Source organism: Symphalangus syndactylus, chromosome 6 (genome assembly GCF_028878055.3).
Source record: "Symphalangus syndactylus isolate Jambi chromosome 6, NHGRI_mSymSyn1-v2.1_pri, whole genome shotgun sequence".
NCBI lineage: Eukaryota > Metazoa > Chordata > Mammalia > Primates > Hylobatidae > Symphalangus > Symphalangus syndactylus.
In genome coordinates this window covers 88,154,143-88,175,372 of record NC_072428.2, presented here as the reverse complement: position 1 = coordinate 88,175,372, position 21,230 = coordinate 88,154,143, and the positions used below count along the sequence as shown (strand labels likewise).

The 21,230-nt window shown below is 35.1% G+C and overlaps 1 protein-coding gene and 1 long non-coding RNA gene across 3 annotated transcripts in view; one reads left to right on the top strand and one right to left on the bottom strand.

Moving 5' to 3' along the window:
- The window catches only part of LOC129484811 (uncharacterized), a 126,690-nt gene that overhangs the window by 89,227 nt on the left and 16,233 nt on the right, over positions 1–21,230 (top strand). The gene's annotated exons all lie outside the window — the stretch shown is intronic.
- HGF (hepatocyte growth factor) overlaps positions 1–21,230 on the bottom strand; it is a 103,806-nt gene that overhangs the window by 77,467 nt on the left and 5,109 nt on the right. The window lies entirely within an intron of this gene.

Genomic DNA, 21,230 nt, shown 5'->3' with positions numbered 1-21,230 from the left:
TCCCGGCACTTTGGGAGGCCAAGGTGAGTGGATTATTTGAGTCCAGGAGTTTAAGACCAGCCTGGGCAACTTGGTAAAACCTCACTTCTACAGAAAAACGCAAAAATTAGACAGGCGTGGTGGCACAGGATCCCAACTACTCAGAAGGCTGAGGTGGGAGTGTCTGAGCCCAGGAGGTTGAGGCTGCAGTGGGCCATGAATCACAGCACGGCACTCCAACCTGGGCAACAGAGTGAGACCCTATCTCAAAAAAAAAAAAGATAATAGTAAATTCACTATTTAATTCCTTTCACACAGACACACATCTGTATATACATGCATACATACACACACACTCACAAGAATGCATAAGTAAAATCTGTTCATCAAAACCACCGTGAATTACTCTAAGTCAGTTTACCATTTAGCAGACTGCTAGATTTATAAGTGACTCAAGGTCTGTCAATTTACAATAATAGAAATTGAAACTGAGAGTAGAGTTCTACTTTTCCAGCTGTCAAAGATTCCCATTCTCTGATACATATCTTTATATATAATTTAAAGACAAAACCTAAGATCTACGCCTATTGGCATTGTATTGAGATTGTGTTAAGCTCTAATAAATGGCATTCTAAATAGTATATGATTTGTAATAGCAAAACTTATGAGCAATATATTAACATGTATTGACACTAGAATTTATTTTTTATAATTGTAACACCATTCATGAATGCATTTATTTTTAGAGACATTTATTTTTAGAGACGGAGTCTTGCTATGTTACCCAGGCTGGAGTACAGTAGCTATTCACAGCCACCATCATGGCACACTACAGCCTCAAACTCCTGGGCTCAAGCAATCCTCCTGCCTTTGCCTCCAGAGAGCTGGGACTACATGCGCCTGCCACCTCACCCAGCAGTTTGTAAGCTCTAAATGGAATCTTCCAATTTTTGACTTGAAATAATTAGATATTACTGTTTCAAAAACAAGTCATGTGGATTTATGTACAAGAGATGTCTATTTCCATAAACCTAAAAGCCCTTTTCTTATATCATCTTTATTGCTTTATACATCTTTCTATTTATTCATTGATTAAAAACATTTATGAAGTATTTTCTGAGTGCTAAAGATACCATAGTGATTTTATATGTTGTGGTAGGCAGAATAATATTTCCCAAAGATGTCCATGTCCTAATCCCTAGAAGTAGTGATAACCTTACATAGCAAAAGGGACTTTGTATATGTGGTTGAGGTTAAGAACTTTGAGATGGGAGATTATCTTGGTTTATCCTGGTAGGTCCATCATATGAATACTTTAAGTCAGAGAACCTTTCCCAGCTGTGCTCAGAGAGAGCTGTGCTGTCTGATAACCGTCAGAAGAATGCAACGTTGCTGATTTTGAAGATGGAGAAAGGGGGCCAGAAGATAAGAAATATGGGCAGCCTCTAGAAGCTGAAAAAGTTAAGGAAACAGGTTCTCCCCTAGAGCCACCAGAAATTAACACTGCCCTGCTGTCACCTTGATTTTATCCCAGTAAGATGCATATCAGACTTCGGAGGTACACAAACAAGGAATACAGTTGTGCTGCTGTAAAACCAAGTTTTTGGTTTTTGTTTTTTTTTTTTTTTTTTTTTTTTTGTAATTTGTTATATCAGCAATTAATACCTAATATCTTCTTGGTATGTTTTACTTCTCTGAATGTTTTGTAAACTCTTTAAAGATAGTAATTAAGTCTTATATTTCATTGTATCTTTCCAAATTACCTATTTCTATGCTTTGCACTTAGTATTAAAGGAAATCTCTAAATGATTGATACAATAAGGAAGGTTTGTTTTTTAAGAAACTATTTGTATTGATTAGGTTACAATGATAATCTTAACCTCACAGTGGTTTTTGCCTTACCCTGTGCAATGATGCATTAACTGATCTTTAAGAGAAACATTTTGCAATGTGCTGTTTATTCAAGTTATCAGGAGAAAGCACAAATATTACACTTGACTTTGCAGGAAGATTAGCAAACAATAGTGCTGTTTTGAAAGACAGAGATCTGTATCTTTGAAAAGGGAAGTGGCAAAACTGTCTTTTCCTTTATCTATTCAGATTCCTTAGGAAGGAGGATTTTACAACTAGTATTATCCTTGTTGGAGACTCTTTTATATGGCGGGCACTCCTCCAGTCCAAGTTTATCTGATACCCTAAAGCTTCCTGGAGCCTCCTCTGGGATGTAGATCCAAAGTTTTTGTGCAAAATGTAACTGAAAAAATTTGATGTAGCAGTGCAGAAACTTGCCAAATAATTTATTAAGAAGAAGCAGAAAAATGTTACAGAAATTGCACAGAGTTTGTCAAACAGATGATTTTTGCTAAAAATCCTGGCCACGCCCTCTAGAACCTATGGGTGTAAAGTGGGTAATTGAAAATATTTTTATTCCAGCCCCTCTTACCTTTTTAGCTCGTTTACTATACTTTGGATGACTCTTGTATTTACATATCTTATTACATACATAAATCATGTGTTAAAACCCACTCTAATTCTTGCACCTGCTGGGAAATGACATTAATAACCATTGAGTGCCCCATGTACTAATAGATATGAAATCATTCAGAGAAATAGGAGACAGCTACCCCACCCGAAGGGGGACTTGTCTTCTACCAATAGGCCTAACAGTAATAACCCGAGTAGAGCCACTAGAGATTTTATATAATATATATTTAAAGTTATTTCATGTATTTTTATACTTAATTTTGTATTTCCATTCTTTGTATTGTATTTCTTGTAATTTTTTGACTCAGTAACTAGAACTCAGTTTATTTTTTTGTTCCTTTTTGCTCAGTTATTATAATCTTTGGTGACCAAAACACTATATATGGCAAATCTGAGATTGGAACCCAAACATTCTGCTTCTGGAGCTTATTCTATTATCCTTTAGAAAAAAGGACAAAAATAAGGCACAGCAGTCTAGGGAAAGAAGATAGGGATTTTCCTCTCAATTGAACTTGAATGTAATGTAGAAAATGGGGAGAAATCTATCCATTAGTAATAAAACTGATTTCTCTCCTTCGGTAGGTGACAGCATGCATAAGTCAATTGTTGCAATCACTACTCAGGACTGCCCTATCCCCCACATGCATTGATCTATAATCCCTTTCCATTTTTTTTTGAACGCTATGAGTTGTTACAAGTTTTTTTGATATTGAAATAAATTATTGATGCTAACATTCTAGCTTTACCCATTGCTGCTAACAGCACTTCAACTACTAGTCATTTACCCTCTCTCACTTCTTCAAAGACAGGAAACACACCATCATTCTTGGCAGTTCTATTACTAAGCCATTGTACGTTTAGAAAATGCTCCTTCATGTTGATCTGAAATCTACCACCTTATAATGTTCATGCATTTGGTTGTGATACTGCTTTCCAGAGCCAAAGAAAATAAGACTACTCTCTTCAGAATACATAAAGATGTGCAGTGCTTCATAGGAGGCACCCTACCCCAGTCCTTTCAATATTCTTTCTCAGCTGTTATGTTCAAATGCCCTTTTAAACCACTAGGTCCAGAAGAGAATAGAACATGATAAACATGATCCACTCCGTGCAGAATGGAACTCTGATTATCTTTATTCATGAGCTAAAAACCAAAGACATGTCAATTAGATTCAATTATTATAACACAGAACCTGCCATCTATTGACAGGCTATTGTATGTCCAAAACTGGGAAAGAACTTCATATAACACTGTATCATTTAATCCTCATAACAACTCCCTAAGGTGGGTACTTTGGGGAGCAAGGCATACTATTTCTATCCAGATGCAATTTTTCTTTCTCCACATTTTGTTCACTGTGGTCTCTCAGTGCCCACTCAGTATCACTTCTTCAGGCAGGCTTGTGAAACTTCTCTTGCATGCTTTGTGGATATTTAGGAACAATAAAATATAAAATGTACATAAATATATTTTATAGCAGTATTAAAATGATGTAGTAAAACCATTCTCACATAATAAATCCTCATAAATGCAGTAATTTTAAAGTGTTATTTTCTCATGTAATCCGTTCTTTAACTCATGCTTATAAGGTTATGTCAGCTCAAATAGTTACATATGATTTGATTATGTAATATTAACAGGTAAACTTTTGGTCACAGAATTTTTAGCTGTTTGTCAAAACTGAAATCCACAATAATTAGGAAAAAATCATTAAGAGAAAGCTGTTTGGAACATGAAAATTCAAGCAACCATAACAAAAGTATCCGTAAATGACAAAAAAAAAGGCTTTGAGAAATTTATCCAGATTTAAAAACAAAGATCATTGTTTTTCAACTGGAATAAAATTTAATTATAATACCATAGGATCAAGAGTCACTGTCCCATAATGTGTTTTAAATTAACTAAATGACACCTTACCCTCTTTTTATATCTACTCCAGGAAACCCTGAGCTTTATAGTTCACAAAAATATAAACATACTTGTCAGACCTCACTAAATTTATTAAGATCTGGCAGAATGCCTATGCAAAAAAATATGTTTCAGAAGGAAGTTTAAAATGAGTAAGAAAAATAACCTCTTGAAGTCAACCAGCAGAGCAAAGCAGGTTGCAGCTAACTAGTGAAATAATGAGTTCCTTTAGTACTTACCTATCATATACTAACCATTTCATTTTTTAAACAAACTTCTAAAACAGATTCGCTGCACCCTCAGTTCTGTTCACTTTCACAATAATAAAAATCTCACTGAGATAAATCTGTGTCATGAAAATGAGAGATAAAGATGAAAAACATTAAATAGGTGACGCTATCACCTACACTGATACTTTAAATTTGTTTTCACCTGTATCTTGAATTTATATAGTCCTTGGTTAATCACCTCTGTATTATGCTGGCTTGGCCAACATTAGGCATAAGACAGGGAACCATGGTTACTTCAAAATAAGTAATAAAACAATAGATGAGAAGTCTTTCAAAATATTCACAGAAATAAAATGCATTTCCTTATTTTGTATGCTGATTAGCATTTTATTTGCCCTTAAGAAATTAAGAAAAATTAATGAAAAATAAATACACACATATAAATATACATTTATATATTCAAGCTATGTGAAGAGAAAAATAGTAAATTCACAAATATTCCTTAAAATAATTGATCATTTTAGTGTCATTATTCTTAAAGGGTCACCTCCCCAAAATTGTATTTCCTTTTACTTTCAAATATTCTAATGTTTAAATATTAAATATTTAATTCATTAAGAATTTCTGGCGGGGTAACACTTTTCAAAGACAAATTTCTTAAAATTTAATGATTCGATATTTTTAAGAATAAAATAATTTTTTCAATATCATATAAATTATGCCAAAGGTTCACTAATGTGGTCCATTAAATGTGTTCATAATTAACCTAATTTTCTGCTACTGTGGTTAAAAATGTTTATAGGATCTAGTCCTGAAAACACAGATGTAAATTTACGTAAGTTGCCATAATTTAAACTGATTGTTGCTAATTACAAAGGAAAATGACTTCTGAAAACAATAGTTTCTTTATAAATTCCTTATTTTGCATTAATTCTGGCAAAAAAACAAAAGAAACTCCACATTTTTTGCCTCTCATTGAATATAACAGCCAAGACATTCAAGATACAACAGGTGAGACCCAAATGATTTTGGAGACTAAACTATTAAGGACATAATTACCCCAAAAGTTATAGATTAAGTTTCACTAAAATAAAATTTAAATGAAATTAATTAAAATGTAATTATAATTTTCTTCCAAGAGAAATATTGTTTTCCTTCTGCTGATCTTTTCCAGGTATTGAACTACCATTAATATTACATTTATTTCTAAATAAGGCCACTGACTTCAGAGGAAAAAGATCATATATAATAGTCCAAATATTGTGCTGTAATGTAGAGAGAGATAATTCCACTTAACTGCTCATATGCAGTTTATGTTGCTATACTGTTTCCTATTATTATTATTATTATATATTTATTATACTATATATACTTGATATGAAAAGACATGCAAATTTATATTTAAAACATCACTTAAAAAACATTTCAAGGATGTTTGGGGCCAAAAGCAAGAATGCTTTACTGTAATTTTTTTAACTTGTTACTTATTTTGAATAAAACTGAAAGGCTAAAAGTAGAATTAATAAGTTAGCATTGAAGTAGGACCCATATATTTTTTATTATCTCTGGCATTCATTGGTAAATGGCAATTTAATTTTTTATCCTATCCCACTAATATTCACCATAAAGCATCTTTATCACTTGGTTTCCATAATATTATACTGTCATACTTTTTTACTATGAGCTTTTATTTTTCTCATTTATTGGATCAGTTTGTCTCCATATACCCTATCTTTGGCTACTTGCCAGAGGCAGAGTACTTCATTGTGTTCCTTTGCCTAAACATTCTTCCTCCGAGGGCTGCTTTATTGTCATGGCATAGCTCCTTAATGACAAATAACATGCTTCATTAAATTATGATTCCTCAGTATTTAACTCAGAGACCCGCATATGTTTCAGTCAAATTATCTATATTCATTCATTCTTTCTTTTAGTTTTTTTTTCTGTGAAAGTTTAATGAGTGCCTATTTTCTGCCAATCATAATTGTAGGCTGATGAAATAGGCAAAGGTCTCTGGTCACCTGTAGATGATATTTTATTGAAAAGAGACAGCAAGCAAGTAATTACACAATGACTGAGATTATTTTAGATAAATAGTGCTCTGAAGAATATAAAACACGATAATGTGTTAGGAGTGCTGAAACAAATAGGGATGGAAAATTTAGATTGGACTAAGAAAGACAGAGTAGGAGAGGTGGCAAGAGAATTAAGACCAAAATGTCAAAAGCAAATGGTTTTGGGAAATCTGGGATAAGAGCTTCCAGAGCAAGTATGATTTGAAAGGTATATGTCCAGAATGATCCTGTCCTCTGACTGCACCTTCTCAGTCCCTTCTGGTCGTTTCGATAAATATTTGAATGTCAACCCAGAGTTAGTTTAACAGACCACCATACTAACTTCCTCAAGACTTGCTAACTCCTTTACCATTAAAATGTTTTTTGGTGACATTACCATTTTTCAAATCACCAAGTACGGAATCTTGAATTAGCTGAGACCCTCATCTTTCTTTTTCATGAAGAATCAGCCAAGATTCTTTCAGATATGTTCTCTCTCTCTCCCCACGTCTCTGTTTTTTTGTTTGTTTGTTTTTCGAGACAGGATCTCACTCCCATTGCCCATGCCAGAGTGCAGTGGTGCAATATTGGTTCACTGCAGCCTCGACTTCCAAGCCTCAGGTGATTCTCTCATCTCAGACTCCTGACTAGCTGGGACTACAGGTATGTGCCACCACACCTGTCTAATTATTATTATTATTATTATTATTATTATTTATAGCAAACAGTCCGCTCTATGTTGCTCAGGCTGGTCTCTAACTGCCAGGCTCAAGCAATCTGCCTGCCTCAGCCTCCCGAAGTGCTGGGATTACGGGGCTGCGCCACTGCGTCTGGCCTCTTCTATCTTTTTCTTTCTACTTCCCTAGATGTGTCACCTGGTCCAATTGCATGATTTCCTGAAAACATAGTACTTCATCTGTGAAACAGAGGTGATACTTCTAGTGGTAACGTAACTGCCGGAAGTGTTCTTCCTGCCTGTTACAAAGAAAGAACACGGGAAATAACATGAGTTTTGCAAAGAGGTGCACAGATTAAAATCTGGCCCACTGCTTATTAACTACCTCATCAGGACAGTGCCAAACTATTTTAATTTTTGCTTTCTTGCTTTATAAAAAAAGAATTCATTAAATAAAATGATGTGCTTGCTTCACAATACTTTTGTAAAGAATAAGGAAGATATCACACAGAAAGAACCTAGCATACATATTTAGTGAGTGTTAAATAACCTTCCTTGTCTTTTTTTATTACGGCACCAAAGGAATTAATATATAGGAAGCACTTTATTGATGATATAAAATATTTTGTAAAACATTTTTCTGTTTTTCTTATATTCCCAGTGTCCCTACCTGATCTAAACCCTCAGCTCTTCCCACTTGAATTTTTCTTTAATTTTTGGAGGCAGCTGTGGTTTGAATGTTTATGTCTCCTGAAAATTTATATGTTGAAATCCTAACCCCCAAGGTGATGGAATTATGAGGCGGGGCCTTTGGGAGGTGATTAGGTCATGAGGGCAGAGCTCTTATAAATAGGATTAGTGCCCTTCCAAAAGAGGTCCCAGAGAAATCCCTCTACCCATCCACCATGTCAGCGCACAGCTAGAAGGCACCCTCTGAACCAGATGTCTGGCCCTCACTAGACACCGAATGGGCCAGCACTTTGTTCTTGGACTTCTCAGCCTCCAGAGCTGTGAGAAACAAATTTCTGTTGTATATAAGCAACCTAACTGTTGTTATTTTATTAAACGAGCCTGAATGGACAAAGACGGATGCTAAATAAGGAATTGATCATTCTTTTCCTTAAGATCTCTCATATCGAGCTCATTGAAACAGGGGCATCAGAGCTTGGACACCAGAGATTTTGCCTAGGATAGATTATGCAGGGCATATTACTGAATATGAAACCATCAAAACTTCATTACACTTCCCATGAATGAGTTTCTAAGAGTGCAGAGGTTCACATGGAGAAATCTGTGGCCCCTGGCACCATGCTGTTTGAGTGACTGGTTATTCTGAAAAGACTGCAATCACTGAGCCAATTGGGAGAGCAGTCCTCAGCTTAGTCCTATACACACCACACCACCCATGATCAGGAGCCTGGCAGCTTCTCCAGAAGATTTTGCCAACAGAATGACTATACTATCATAAAGCAGGTCATAGCCCTCAAAGATCAAGAGAAAATCTCTTTTTGAAGCTACCATTCCCTTCACTAGAAGTTCCAGCAAAGAGGACGTTTTGCTGTGGTTGTTTTATTTGTTTTGGGTTGTTTTTGCTCTTGCTTTTCTTGTTTTGTTTTGTTTTGTTTTTAACCAAGTTCAAGGCCAGAAAAGTGTATCACCCATAATGTAACCCCAGCACTTCATGCCAGAGGAATTTCTGACAAAATGAATGGTTTCAAATACAACAGCCTGCTGACTAAGTTCCCAGCTTGCAACCTCCCTAGAATCTGCAGTCTTGGATTAACCCTCAGCAAAAAAGCCCTTCATTCTGGTGTCTTTTCCATATCTATTGTCTTCTCCAATCCTATGAACCCTCTAGGAAGGGTAAGCTAATTTGGACAACTAGATGTGCAGTCATACTATAAAACTATTTTGTTCTACTTCTTCTAAATGTATTTTAAAAAGAAAGTAATGAAAAAGTAGCAAAGCCTCTTTAAAAATCCAAATTCAGAACCAGCAGAAGGAACACAGGAAGCTTTACTGAGTAATTGAAGTGATTACATGCAAAGCACTTTCCCATAATCAGTGAGTTTCAAAGAAGGGCAGAGGGTGATTGACAGTGTTGGCCACCCTTGAAACTACATCCTGATTGGAGAAAATAATTACAAGCAGGGAGAAAGGGACTCAGTGCTCTACATCTCTTTTATTTTTAGATTTAATCTGAGAGAAGAAAGATTATAGAAGAAAATAAAGTTTAGAGAGTTTAGAAATCTTGTTCTTGGAGAAGAAGAAAGCAAAAAGTCTTTGCTATACCAACCACAATAGTTTATTTTATGTTTTATTTTCCTTTTATTCATTTACTGAGCACCTACTATGCTCCAGGTTGTAGAAAAGATCAAAGGATGTTTTGACATAAAAACATGTGAACTGTAAACCTATAGACAGATATAAAGCTGTCATTGTGGATATAAACTTTTCAAGAAAAAGAGGAAGCTGGGCACGGTGGCTCACGCTTGTAATCCCAGCACTTTGGGAGGCCGAGGCGGGCGGATCACGAGGTCAGGAGATCGAGACCACGGTGAAACCCCGTCTCTACTAAAAATACAAAAAATTAGCCGGGCGTGGTGGCGGGCGCCTATAGTCCCAGCTACTCAGAGAGGCTGAGGCAGGAGAATGGCGTGAACCCGGGGGGCGGAGCTTGCAGTGAGCTGAGATTGCGCCACTGCCCTCCAGCCTGGGCGACACAGTGAGACTCCGCCTCAAAAAAAAAAAAAAAAAGAAAAGAAAAAGGGGTAAAATGACAAGCTGAGATTCCAGATCAAGCTTGCTGTCTGTTGGCTGGAATGTATATCTATGTACACATATGTGCAATAGATAGGGTAGAGCAGTTTCAGTTGAACCAGATATGGAGTCACTAGACTCGAAGGATTCCAGAGCTCTAGGAAAGCCTCTGAAAGCCACTGGCCTATGAGAAAGTATTCATGCATCCTTGTCTGCTGTTGGTGTTCTGGCCCTTCAAAAGGAGCCAGGCTGTTTTGCTATCTTTGCAGTGCTTCCTCCTTTCTTCCTCTGTCTTGTTGAATGCTTCTACCTTGAATTCTTGATCTCTCTCATTTTTTTAACAAAAGGCTGACTGCCCTCTTCCCTGAAGATTCCCAGATTCATATTTATCTTTTGATTTCACCCAAATGCCTATAGCAAGTGCTAAAAACACAGTATTTGCTTGCATACCATTTTTCTATCACTCAATGTATGAATTTCTCATAAGTCCTAAGAAGCTCATGATATACTTATTTACCTCTTTTGGATTGCGTATTACAAGTGCCCAGCCTTTGCAGTCAGCTTTTGAGGGTTTAAACTCTGGTTCGACCACTTACTTGTCAAGACCTATTAGCAAGCTATTTACTGTCTCCACATGTCATTTTCTGCATCTATAAAATGGTGATTGATAATAGTCATATATACCTTATATTGTTGTTTTAAAAATTAAATAAAATAATGCATACTCGATACAGTGCCTGGCACTCAACACATTTGAACTATTATTATTATTATCAGTATTATAATTATTTTCTCAGGAAAGGCTTACTGAATGGAATTCTGTTAAATAAAACTTAGAATAAGTCTGTTCCACATTCTTTCCCAAGGAAAAAAATGGAAACTTTTCAGAATGTCACCCATTCACAAGAATGTGTTGCCAAAGCCAAATGGGAGGGAACTAGAAAATCCTGAATGGAACTGGCTAAGCAGAAAGTATTAATATATTAGACTAAACAACAAGCTGGGTGATGTAGGGGAATAAGGCATTAATATGAAAGCATTGGCTTGGAAATTCCTGGTTACCCATGGTCAAGTTGGATGAGCAGAAAGTGATGCAGCCCAGCTGCCTCCCTCACCACTGCTCCTCCCATGTTGCAAGCACTCTCTTAGGAGAGGCTTCATATCAGCAGCATTTAGTCTTACCTTTAGGTATTCTGTTCCATTTTATGACTAAATCATTTCCTAAAATCTTTAGTGGGCTTCATAAGTGAATCATCGGTGGCAGAATTTAACTGGTCTAGAAACAAGTGCAGAATCTGGGTATTTTTAGAGACACAGACGCAGGGCTACTCTCGGTACAGAGACTAGACCATTAGTTCTATTGTGTGCCTTATTTTGGCAACAAAGCAGTGAACTGAAACAGTGAGCAAAACTTCGGATTGCTACCAAACAGAGAACATCGTGATTTACAAAATGAAACATTTCATGGGTAGTATGCGCAATGAAGCCTCTTAAAAGGATTCCTCCTTTTAATCATGTTTACTATTTTATTCTTGTCGATTTTCTAATTCACTTGACATTCTCTCAGCACTCTCATTAACTACGAATTGTTGGCCATTGGTCTGACATCATCTTCTCTGATTTTCCAAGACTTCTCTATGGTATTTGGGGTTTTTACAATGAGCCATCACATGGTTTTATCTGGTAAGTGTCTGTCTCTCTCACTTTAGGCTCCTAGCACATTGAGGACAAGAACTTTATTAATCAGCCATGTAATTTTAGTTCAGGGCACATACTAGATGAACAAAATATTAATGTTGAATATACAAATGCTAAATATTTTGTGAATAAAGTTTTGGGATTTTTTTTTTTTTTTTTTGGTATTTCTACTAATTCTCAGGCCTAGGCTTTAGAACTCTTCCGAGTTGCTTTCTTAAATTCAGAGGTTTATCCAACATCTATCCCATTTCCAGAAAGCCCATTAACAATGTCCCTAATATGGTTCACCCATAATCTGCTTGCATACAATATTCTGAGTTGTATTCCCTTGTCTGCAAATAGGAATAATTATATCTATTTCTCAGATAATATATTAAAACAAACAAACATGAACCAAAAAAGGAAAGACCAAAAACTCAGGGCAGTAATTAGCTTTTACAAATGCAGAAGTTATTTTTGGCACTAAGGACTAACAGCAAGACCGGCAATCATCTTTGAGAGAGTGCTCTCTGAAAGACCACTCCCAGGAGGGAAGATTTATCGACCATATTTGAACAAACTCATTCTTTTTTTTTGTGGAAAGCTCTAAACCTACCTTTCAGTAAGCAATCCACTGAATATGTTAATGAAGATGCCATATAGTAATCTTGCAAAGGATGAAAATAGATATTTATATATCCAAAAATTTTCAATAGCTAATAATTACATCAGGCTTACATCATTCAAGATACCACATTAGGTGACCAACAGTTTACTCTAGATTTGGCTGTTTCTCCATGTAGTGTAATTAATTCTGGATTAAACAACTCCTCTTCTAAAACAATATCCTCTCATTAAGAAGTAGACTGAATATTGTAGGTTCTGTGTTTTGAAATGCATTTATTTCCAAGAGAATAATATCATTTGTTTCTAAATATTCTTTGGCTTAATATAATTCTTTGATCCTATATAAAATAGAGATATATAAATTTCTCTGTATTGATTGCAGATATACTTATATATACATATATATGCTTTCTACGTCAAAATGCACAAATTCATTGAAAATTTTCAGATTTATATGACAACATATTTAGCCATGCCTGTAAGATCCTTTCTGTTATCTGTACTAATTTAAAATAACTTTAAAATATACATGTTGACAGATTTTATTTTATTTTATTTTGAGACGTGGTCTCCCTTTGTCACCTAGGCCAGAGTACAGTGGCACAATCTCGGCTCATTGCAGCCTCGACCTCCCGGGTTGAAGTGATCTTCCTACCTCAGCTCCTCAGGTAGCCAGGATTACAGGAAAAGGCCACCACAACTGGCTATTTTTTTTTAATTTATTATTTTTTTTTTTTTGTGGAGATGATCTTTCACCATGTTGCCCAGGCTGGTCTCGAATTCCTAAACTCAAGCAATCCACCCATATCGGTTTCCCATAGTGCTGGGATTACAGGCATGAGTCACCGTGCCAGGCCAACAGATAGTTTTTTTTAAAAAACCAAATTCCCTGATAAATCTTAATCTCCCTAAGTAGCACCTTAATTTCACTTCTTTGTTGTGTAAAAATGCAAAAACTTTCAGGTGAACTTTCAAGTATAATGCAGATTGTCTAGTGAAGTTCATGAGATGCTACAAATGATAAAAAATTTTTATTTAAATTACTCTCAATGAAAATGTAGATGTAGCTTAGAAAGTAGTTAAGATGCAATACAAAATAGAAAATTGAATAGAAAAGTAGTGTCCATATTTCTTTACGGCTGGGAAAAATAAATGGTAGTTATTTACTTCAATATGATAGCCCTAGATTGAAAAGGTTAATAACGGATTTTCACTAATTAGACGGTGGTTTAAAAGAATATTTGCACAGAATTTTAAATCCTTGTTTAACCGGTGTTGGTTAAGAAATCTCCTCCAGCACCAAAACATGAAATCAAAATGTAAATAAAAGATCAAAGGCTTTGCACAGCTGGCCATGGTGGTCCCTCAATTCACACCAGGCCTCACTGAGCAGTTAGCAAAATCATGTTTAATAGCTATGCTGAGTGTCAGTGTCACCCTGAAAGCAGTGTAGGTTTAGAGATCAGGGAAGGAAAATGAAGAAGGGGTTATAAAAAGGAGAAGCTGAAACTATCAGCAAAATCTTCAGGAAAAACTTGCCCAAACAGAAAAGAAAAATGATTTTGTCTGTAAAACTTATTTCACCTTTAAGTAGCAGATTTGTTTTGCAGACAATGGTCTTAAATTGTTTCTTAAATTAGCACATGTTTTGATTTTTCAAATAAAACCACAGAACATTACAAAGTAACCTTGAATAAGATGTGACACACTGTGTATCATCAATTTTTCTCTTTAAATCAGGCATGCAAATTCCAAGTCATTTGCTAGGGTGCAGAAGTGAATTATGTTTGCTTAGATGAAATTGCTTAATGCAGGAGTCTTCATTCATGGAATAGTTTCAAAGAACATGATGATAAATATTAATTGAATTCTTCCAGAACGAGATTATAATATAGAACAACAATGGGTGGATCCCACAATTTTAGAAGTAGCCCGTTCCCCCTCTTCTGTTTATAATGCCCTTTAAAGTCTGTCTATAATACATCTGGTGTTTGTTCTCCTAGACTGAAACTAACTAGTAGACCACCAGTAATTTAAATTGTACCCTGTTCCAAGGATATTTGACATGTGGTCCCTTTGGAAGAACTAATGCAAAAAACTGGCTCTAACCCTGGAAATAAGGTTACTATAGACTAACAGAAGGTTGCAATTAAGTAATATCAAGAAGGTTAACCTGCAAATTTCTCTCTCAAATACGTACTAATCTCATTTGTAAACCATTTTATAAAGTTACAGAGAATGAAAATAATAAGGGTTATATTGTTTAATTTTAAATGTGATTTTTTTTCCTCTGGAAGGAAAAATAAAAAGAAAATGTCACATTTAGTTAATAGTTACCAATCTACCAAACAGAAATACACACACACACACACACACACACACACACACACACACTGAATTTATTTAATGTCTAAACTTTATTATAGATAGGTAGATGAGAGACAGAGAGAGAGAGAGAGAGAAAGAGAAATATTCTTTCTAAAAACCATATGTCTTTTATTTTTATTTAAATGTTAACAAAAATAAAACAGTATATTTTAAGATCTTCCTCCATCGTTCTCCATCATTGTGATTTCTTAATAGACAAGAAAATCAGACTCGTTAAAGTATCAGAGGATGAAGAGTTCAAAATTATGTAATTTAACCACTGCACTTCACAGATTAGAAAATAAAAATGCCTATCATTGAAGCGACTTGCTTCAGTGTGCACAGCCAGTCACTGTGTAATGCAAACTAGAAATCTGTTTTTTACAATACCATAGTGTCTCTCATAAAATATTCTGCATGTATCTCCATAATTGATAAAATGTGGGCATACTTAACTAGAAGATTAAAATAGTAGCATATAAAACTTGATGACAAAGTTTTAAAAATTCTTGTGTAATAGTTTCTCTTACAATATTTTACAAATGGATAGGGGAGGCAAAGAGAGTAAATTTTCTAATGGGAAAAAGTAACATTTATTTGCATTAAAAAGAAACAGAATCTGAACACCAAGCATTTAACACTTACGTATGGTTTAAAGAATTACTTAATTTCATGTTGACTATTTAGAACGAAGTGCATAAAGTAAGGAGGAACATGTCCTATGAATTATGGTGCTGCCTATCCATGGAAGATAGGACTAATAGAAATCATTTTGATATTTTCTTTTTTACCTCTGTTACTCGAAAGAACGTTACAGAAGCACATGCCAGGCTTAAAAAGCAAAATAAAATAAAAATGGAACCTTACCTAAAATATTAATTTATATGAAAAAAAGAATTGTTTATATAGATATATAAATACACTAAAAATAAGAAATTTATTGCTGGTTCTACTCATTTAAATTTACCCTGCACGGATCACTTGAGGTCAGGATTTCAAGACCAGCTTGGCCTACGTGGCAAAACCTCACCTCTACTGAAAATTTAAAAAACCTAGCCAGGCCTGGTGGCATATGCCTGTAATCTCAGCTACTCAGGAGGCTGTGACAGAAGAATCACTTGTATCTGGGAGGCAGAGATTGCAGTGAATCAAGTGAATCAAGGTCATGCCATTGTGCACCAGCCTGGGCGACAAGAGCGAAATTCTGTCTCAAACGAACAAATAAATAAATAAATAAATAAATAAATAAATAAATTTGCCCTGCAGCGCACCACCCTGCTGCCCAGTGATGGGCCTTCCTCAAATGCATTCCAGTTCTTGTTTACCTTGGCTCTTAAAGGTAGTAAAATCATCTATCTATGAAAAAGTGGGTCACTCATTTACTTCCTCCATGTAAATATTAAATGTTGAAATAACTCATTAAATCTTAAAACAGTAAATACTGTTGCATTAAGATCATTCCTAATTTTTAATATATATTCAAAATTAAAAAGACCTAAGCAACAAATTTGACACTAAAAATGTGACAGCTTGACTGAAGTGCAGATCTTCGATGGTGAAAAAATAAGTATTTAAAGAACTGAAAACATCACTAATAGTAAAGTTAATAACCCTCATAAATATACTCAGCTAATTACATATCTATAATTGATATTTATACAAAGTAAAAATATTACGAAGTGTTACTTTATAGTCAAAACTCAAACATACTTTTGACATAATAATACTGCTGAAGAATTGATCTTGATAAGTACCAAAATTCAGGAAATAAATATGAATAAAAACAATATTTTGCAAATCTTGTATGCATGATAAAATTAATTTCCAAAATAGGTCTAGGCTACCTTTATTTTTTGATACAAAGTCATCCTAAAGAGAATATATCCAAGTTTATATCAAATTTTCTCTTCAAGGTCTGGAGAGAAGGTCTCCAAGAGGGTGAAGTGATAAAGTAGCAATGAAACCATAGAGATTATTGGTGTGATTCATTGCTTTCATTTCTTAAAGCACAGTTTTCTCATCTCAAAACCACAGAAACTAATAAATATCTTGCAAAGTTGCATTGAGTTTCACAAATAATATATGTAAACTGCCTAGTGCAGAAGAGGAATTTAATACATGCTAGCTAGTGTTATTAATGTGACTGGAGAACATAGGCTCAACAAAGCGTGGGAGACATCTCTGAAATGAAGGAGGAATAGAAGACACCACCATGTTGCTGAGTTTGGCTCTATTAAACATCAACTTGGCAAGAACAAATATTTTGTACAATGCAGCATTTTTTCCATGCAGGTGCAAATGCATGATTTATGCATTTATAAATAAATCTGACTTTACACATGGTTAACTATGTAAAATGAGGCCTTTTTTCCCAAGGGATATATGATCATGGTATACGTACAGAGAAGAAAGTGGGACTGTTGAGAGCCAGTAACAATAGAAATTGTGGAAACGATGATGTCAGGAAAAGCTTGAAATATTTGAAAATAAATTTTAAAAAAACATATGCCTAAGCCCATGGTCATAGTTTACTTTTTAAGAAGTATGTTTAAGAAGTATTTATGTGGCTACAATCAACATAAATATGCAGGAAATAATGTTCTTCAAGCAATTATATAAATGAAAAGGAGTTTAAAACTGAAACTATAGGCAGTGTGCTATCATTTAAATATTTGTACTAGGGTCGGGTACAAATTAGTGGCTCACGCCTGTAATCCTAGTACTTTGGGAGGCTGAGGCGGGCAGATCACCTGAGGTCAGACCAGCTTGACTAACTTGGAGAAACCCCGTCTCTACTAAAAAGATAAAATTAGCTGGGTATGGTGGCACATGCCTGTAATCCTCGCTAATCGGGAGGATGAGGCAGGAGAATCACTTGAGCCCGGGAGGCGGAGGTTGCGGTGAGCTGAGATCGCGTCATTACACTCCAGCCTGGGCAAGAAGAGTGAAACTCCGTCTCAAAAAAAAAAAAAAAAAATCTATACTGAAGAGATCAGTAATCATTGGGTAGTGGTTCAGTTATTCACTTGCTATGTGTAGGACCAGAGATAAAACACTAGTCCCTAGTTTTATTAACAGTTATCTAGGTCAGTGTGTCTCTAATTTCCCTTTATTTTATTTTACTTTTTATTTTTATTTATTTATTTATGTAGGTAGGTAGTAAAGCCAAGAAATCCTTCCTTCAAAAGATAGCTTATTCACATGCCTGCCACTTAAGACAGGCAAAACTCTATCTTCTCTGATTGAAGCAGAAATAATGGCCTGGAAATCCAGTCTTCCAGCTTCCACTTTGCTCTATTCTCTCTCTTTCCAGTGATGTTAAGTGCATCATGGAACCTAATTTAAAAAATCTTTCAAGAGTCTTTTGGTAGTAAGAAATATTCTGGTTGAATGGTTTATTTAGAGTGTTCCACTTTCCTCAAGAAGTAATCTCCCCTTTTGGTTATTAAAAACAGAATAATTACTCCCTCCAATTTATTTATAAAATAACAATTTGATATGAGTCATTTACAGTTCTTCCGAAAAGACAGCATAGTTAAAAGTAAATAACAATGAGTTTTAAGCCACAAAATCTGGTTTGGTTCTGCTTGCCTCCGTTTACAATATAGGTGACCTTGATCAAACCATTTAACTTCTCTGAGCCTCAGCTTTCTCAAGTATCTAATGGATACAGTGATCTTTACCTACTTCAAAAACTAGTTGTGAACTTTCAATAAGATAAACATATCAAAGCATTTGTAATATTTACCTCATTCACATTCTTTACCACAGCCCTCATTCTTGCAGGTTCAGGTTATAAATTTTTGTTTAATATCTAACTTAATTACAGATTTACTTCTCACTTTAACTTTTTAAGAAGTAACTATTTTTTTCATAGAATACCAACCTATAGAGTCATCATTAACTATTGCAGAATTTTACATTTGCAATAATAATTATATACTTATACTTGGGCTACTGATAAAATTTCAACAATGACAGACATACATTCTTTCAATCCAAGGGAAGAAAATATTCAGAAATGAATAATACATCTAAATGACACAGGTTGTTCCTTTTAGTGGCATCAGTATGGCAATTAGACTTCTTGGGAACCCAAGAACTTTTCATACACATGCTCAGGAACACTAAAAATGATATGGAAATAGACATTCACCTTTCTGGCTTTCCAAAGGCCAGGGCTGAAGCCAAAGCCAATAAGCAGATTTTGGACAAATCTAAAGACTGAAGGTCAAGTTGGGTGCATCCTTAAATATATTTAATCCCCATGAGTTCTTTCTTGTTTTCTATTTGCTCTTCTCTTTATTTTGTCTTATCCGTGTTTTGTGGACATGACTGTCTTTTCAAATATCTTCAAGAGTATTCAGTAAAGACTTATTAAAGTCTGATTCTGTGTTGCAGGCAGGGGCTGCTTTACGTGTGTGCAACCTGTGGGTTCTCACAGGGCCCCATGATGAGAGGAGTAGTTCTTGGTTTAATGCTCTACTGTGGCCATCTTGAAAATTTCACTAATTTTAGAATGGTCTCATGTTACTATTTTTCACTTGGCCACACAAATTATGTGGCCATTCCTGTTCTAAGTGCACTCCTCCTTCCTGGGCCAATTGTGTTTTCTCTTCTCATTGTTTACCTTGTTCTCTCATTTTGATGTTGATTCTTCCCCGGAACTCTTTAGTCATCTTTGGTTGCCCACTCATTTTCTAAGACTGACACAATAAAAAAGGCTCTTGGAATACCTGTGTTTACAGGGAGAGTTTTGCCTTAAAATGCTCAGGCAGAGAAACTTGCCCTCCCTCCAGGGGCTTGAAGCTTGTTCCTGCAACATTCAATTTCTCCACAGAACAAATTTCTAATTAAGGGTCATATTGATACAATCACCTTTCAAGTTAGGGTCACTCCAAGGTACAGATGAAAACAGACCTTACTTTATCTTCCCTGCATGTAACAGAATATATCTATATAATTTTTTTCCCAGAAAATCCATTTTCTACAATAACCCACCTGCTATTTTATCATCACGCATCTAAAAATGATTTATTTCAAGAATTAAGCAATATAAAGTGTTAAGATTGAGTTAGTGAAAGAAATGCTATTTTGAGTAGCTAAAGGAAAGCCACTTTATAAATAAGGTGGTTCAGGCAAAAAAATTCTGAGGGAACTTCCAGATAAGATATTTTAGTATTTATTGTGGACATGAGAAAATATTAGCTTCTGTGTGTATCCACACTAGCATATATGGGTACCTCCCTCTGCATATTTTTTTCTTTTTTCTTTTTGAGACCAAGTCTCACTCTGTTGCCCAGGCTGGATTGCAGTGGCATGATCTTGGCTCACTGCAACCTCCGCCTCCCAGGTTCAAGCGATTCTCCTGTCAGCCTCCTGAGTAGCTGGGATTACAGGCACACACTACCACACCTGGCTAATTTTTGTATTGTTAGTAAAGACGCAGTTTCACCATGTTGGTCAGGCTGGTCTCAAACTCCTGACCTCATGATCCTCCCGCCCAGCCTCCCGAAGTGCTGGGATTACAGGCGTGAGCCCACCACGCCCAGCCCCCTCTGCATAGTTTTAATGACAGAAATAACAGGTGCATTGAGAAGAGTAGTAGATATACAGAGAAGGCTAGAGATGCTGAGAAAAGTAAAATCAAGTCTCACTTTTACCTTACTTTTACCCATTTCATATTCAAAGTGTTTGTTAGTATTTTAAAATTTGGAAAATAGCCGATAAATGCAAGTTTTCCAGCACTCAGTAATTCCTTGCTTGAAAGGGCTCAAAATATTAAAAGTTCAGGATACACCCACAATGCACATGACAGAGATACAATTTAAAATTGTAGCAAAATAATATATGAGCTATTATGGATATCACTGCATATAAAGAAAGACCATATTTCCTAGTTTAATCTTTCAATACACATTTCCATTGAGTATAATATATATAATGTACATATAATATATATATAATGTATACATTGAATATATATATATCTATATATATAAATGTAACTATATATACATTGCTTTTTTCTCCTGAGAAGAGGGAAAGAAGACTCAGGGGTTATTATCAAATTTTCATTCTCTCAAGGATCTGAAACTCAGTGAAGTTAAAAATATTGGTCCTTTTTATGAAATTAACAATCCAAAGCACTGACGGAAATTGGGATATAGCAGAGGGATACATTTTTCAATTTATTACTGTCACTACTCATATAATTTCATTTTCATCTTTAAGAAAAATATAAAAGACATTTAAGATTTGGAGATATGTAAGTTCAATCAATTGATAGCTTTTGCTATTATCTGGCTATGATTCTCTGCTAGAAATATCCCACAGATGTCAAGGAGTCTGTGTGTTCTTTTAAAATAAGGCTATTTTTAAGATTACACATCACATTTACATCTAGAGAATGCTACTGGCAGGCATTAAAAGCAAAAAGAGATTTTTGCTTTGAATGCCTCAATATT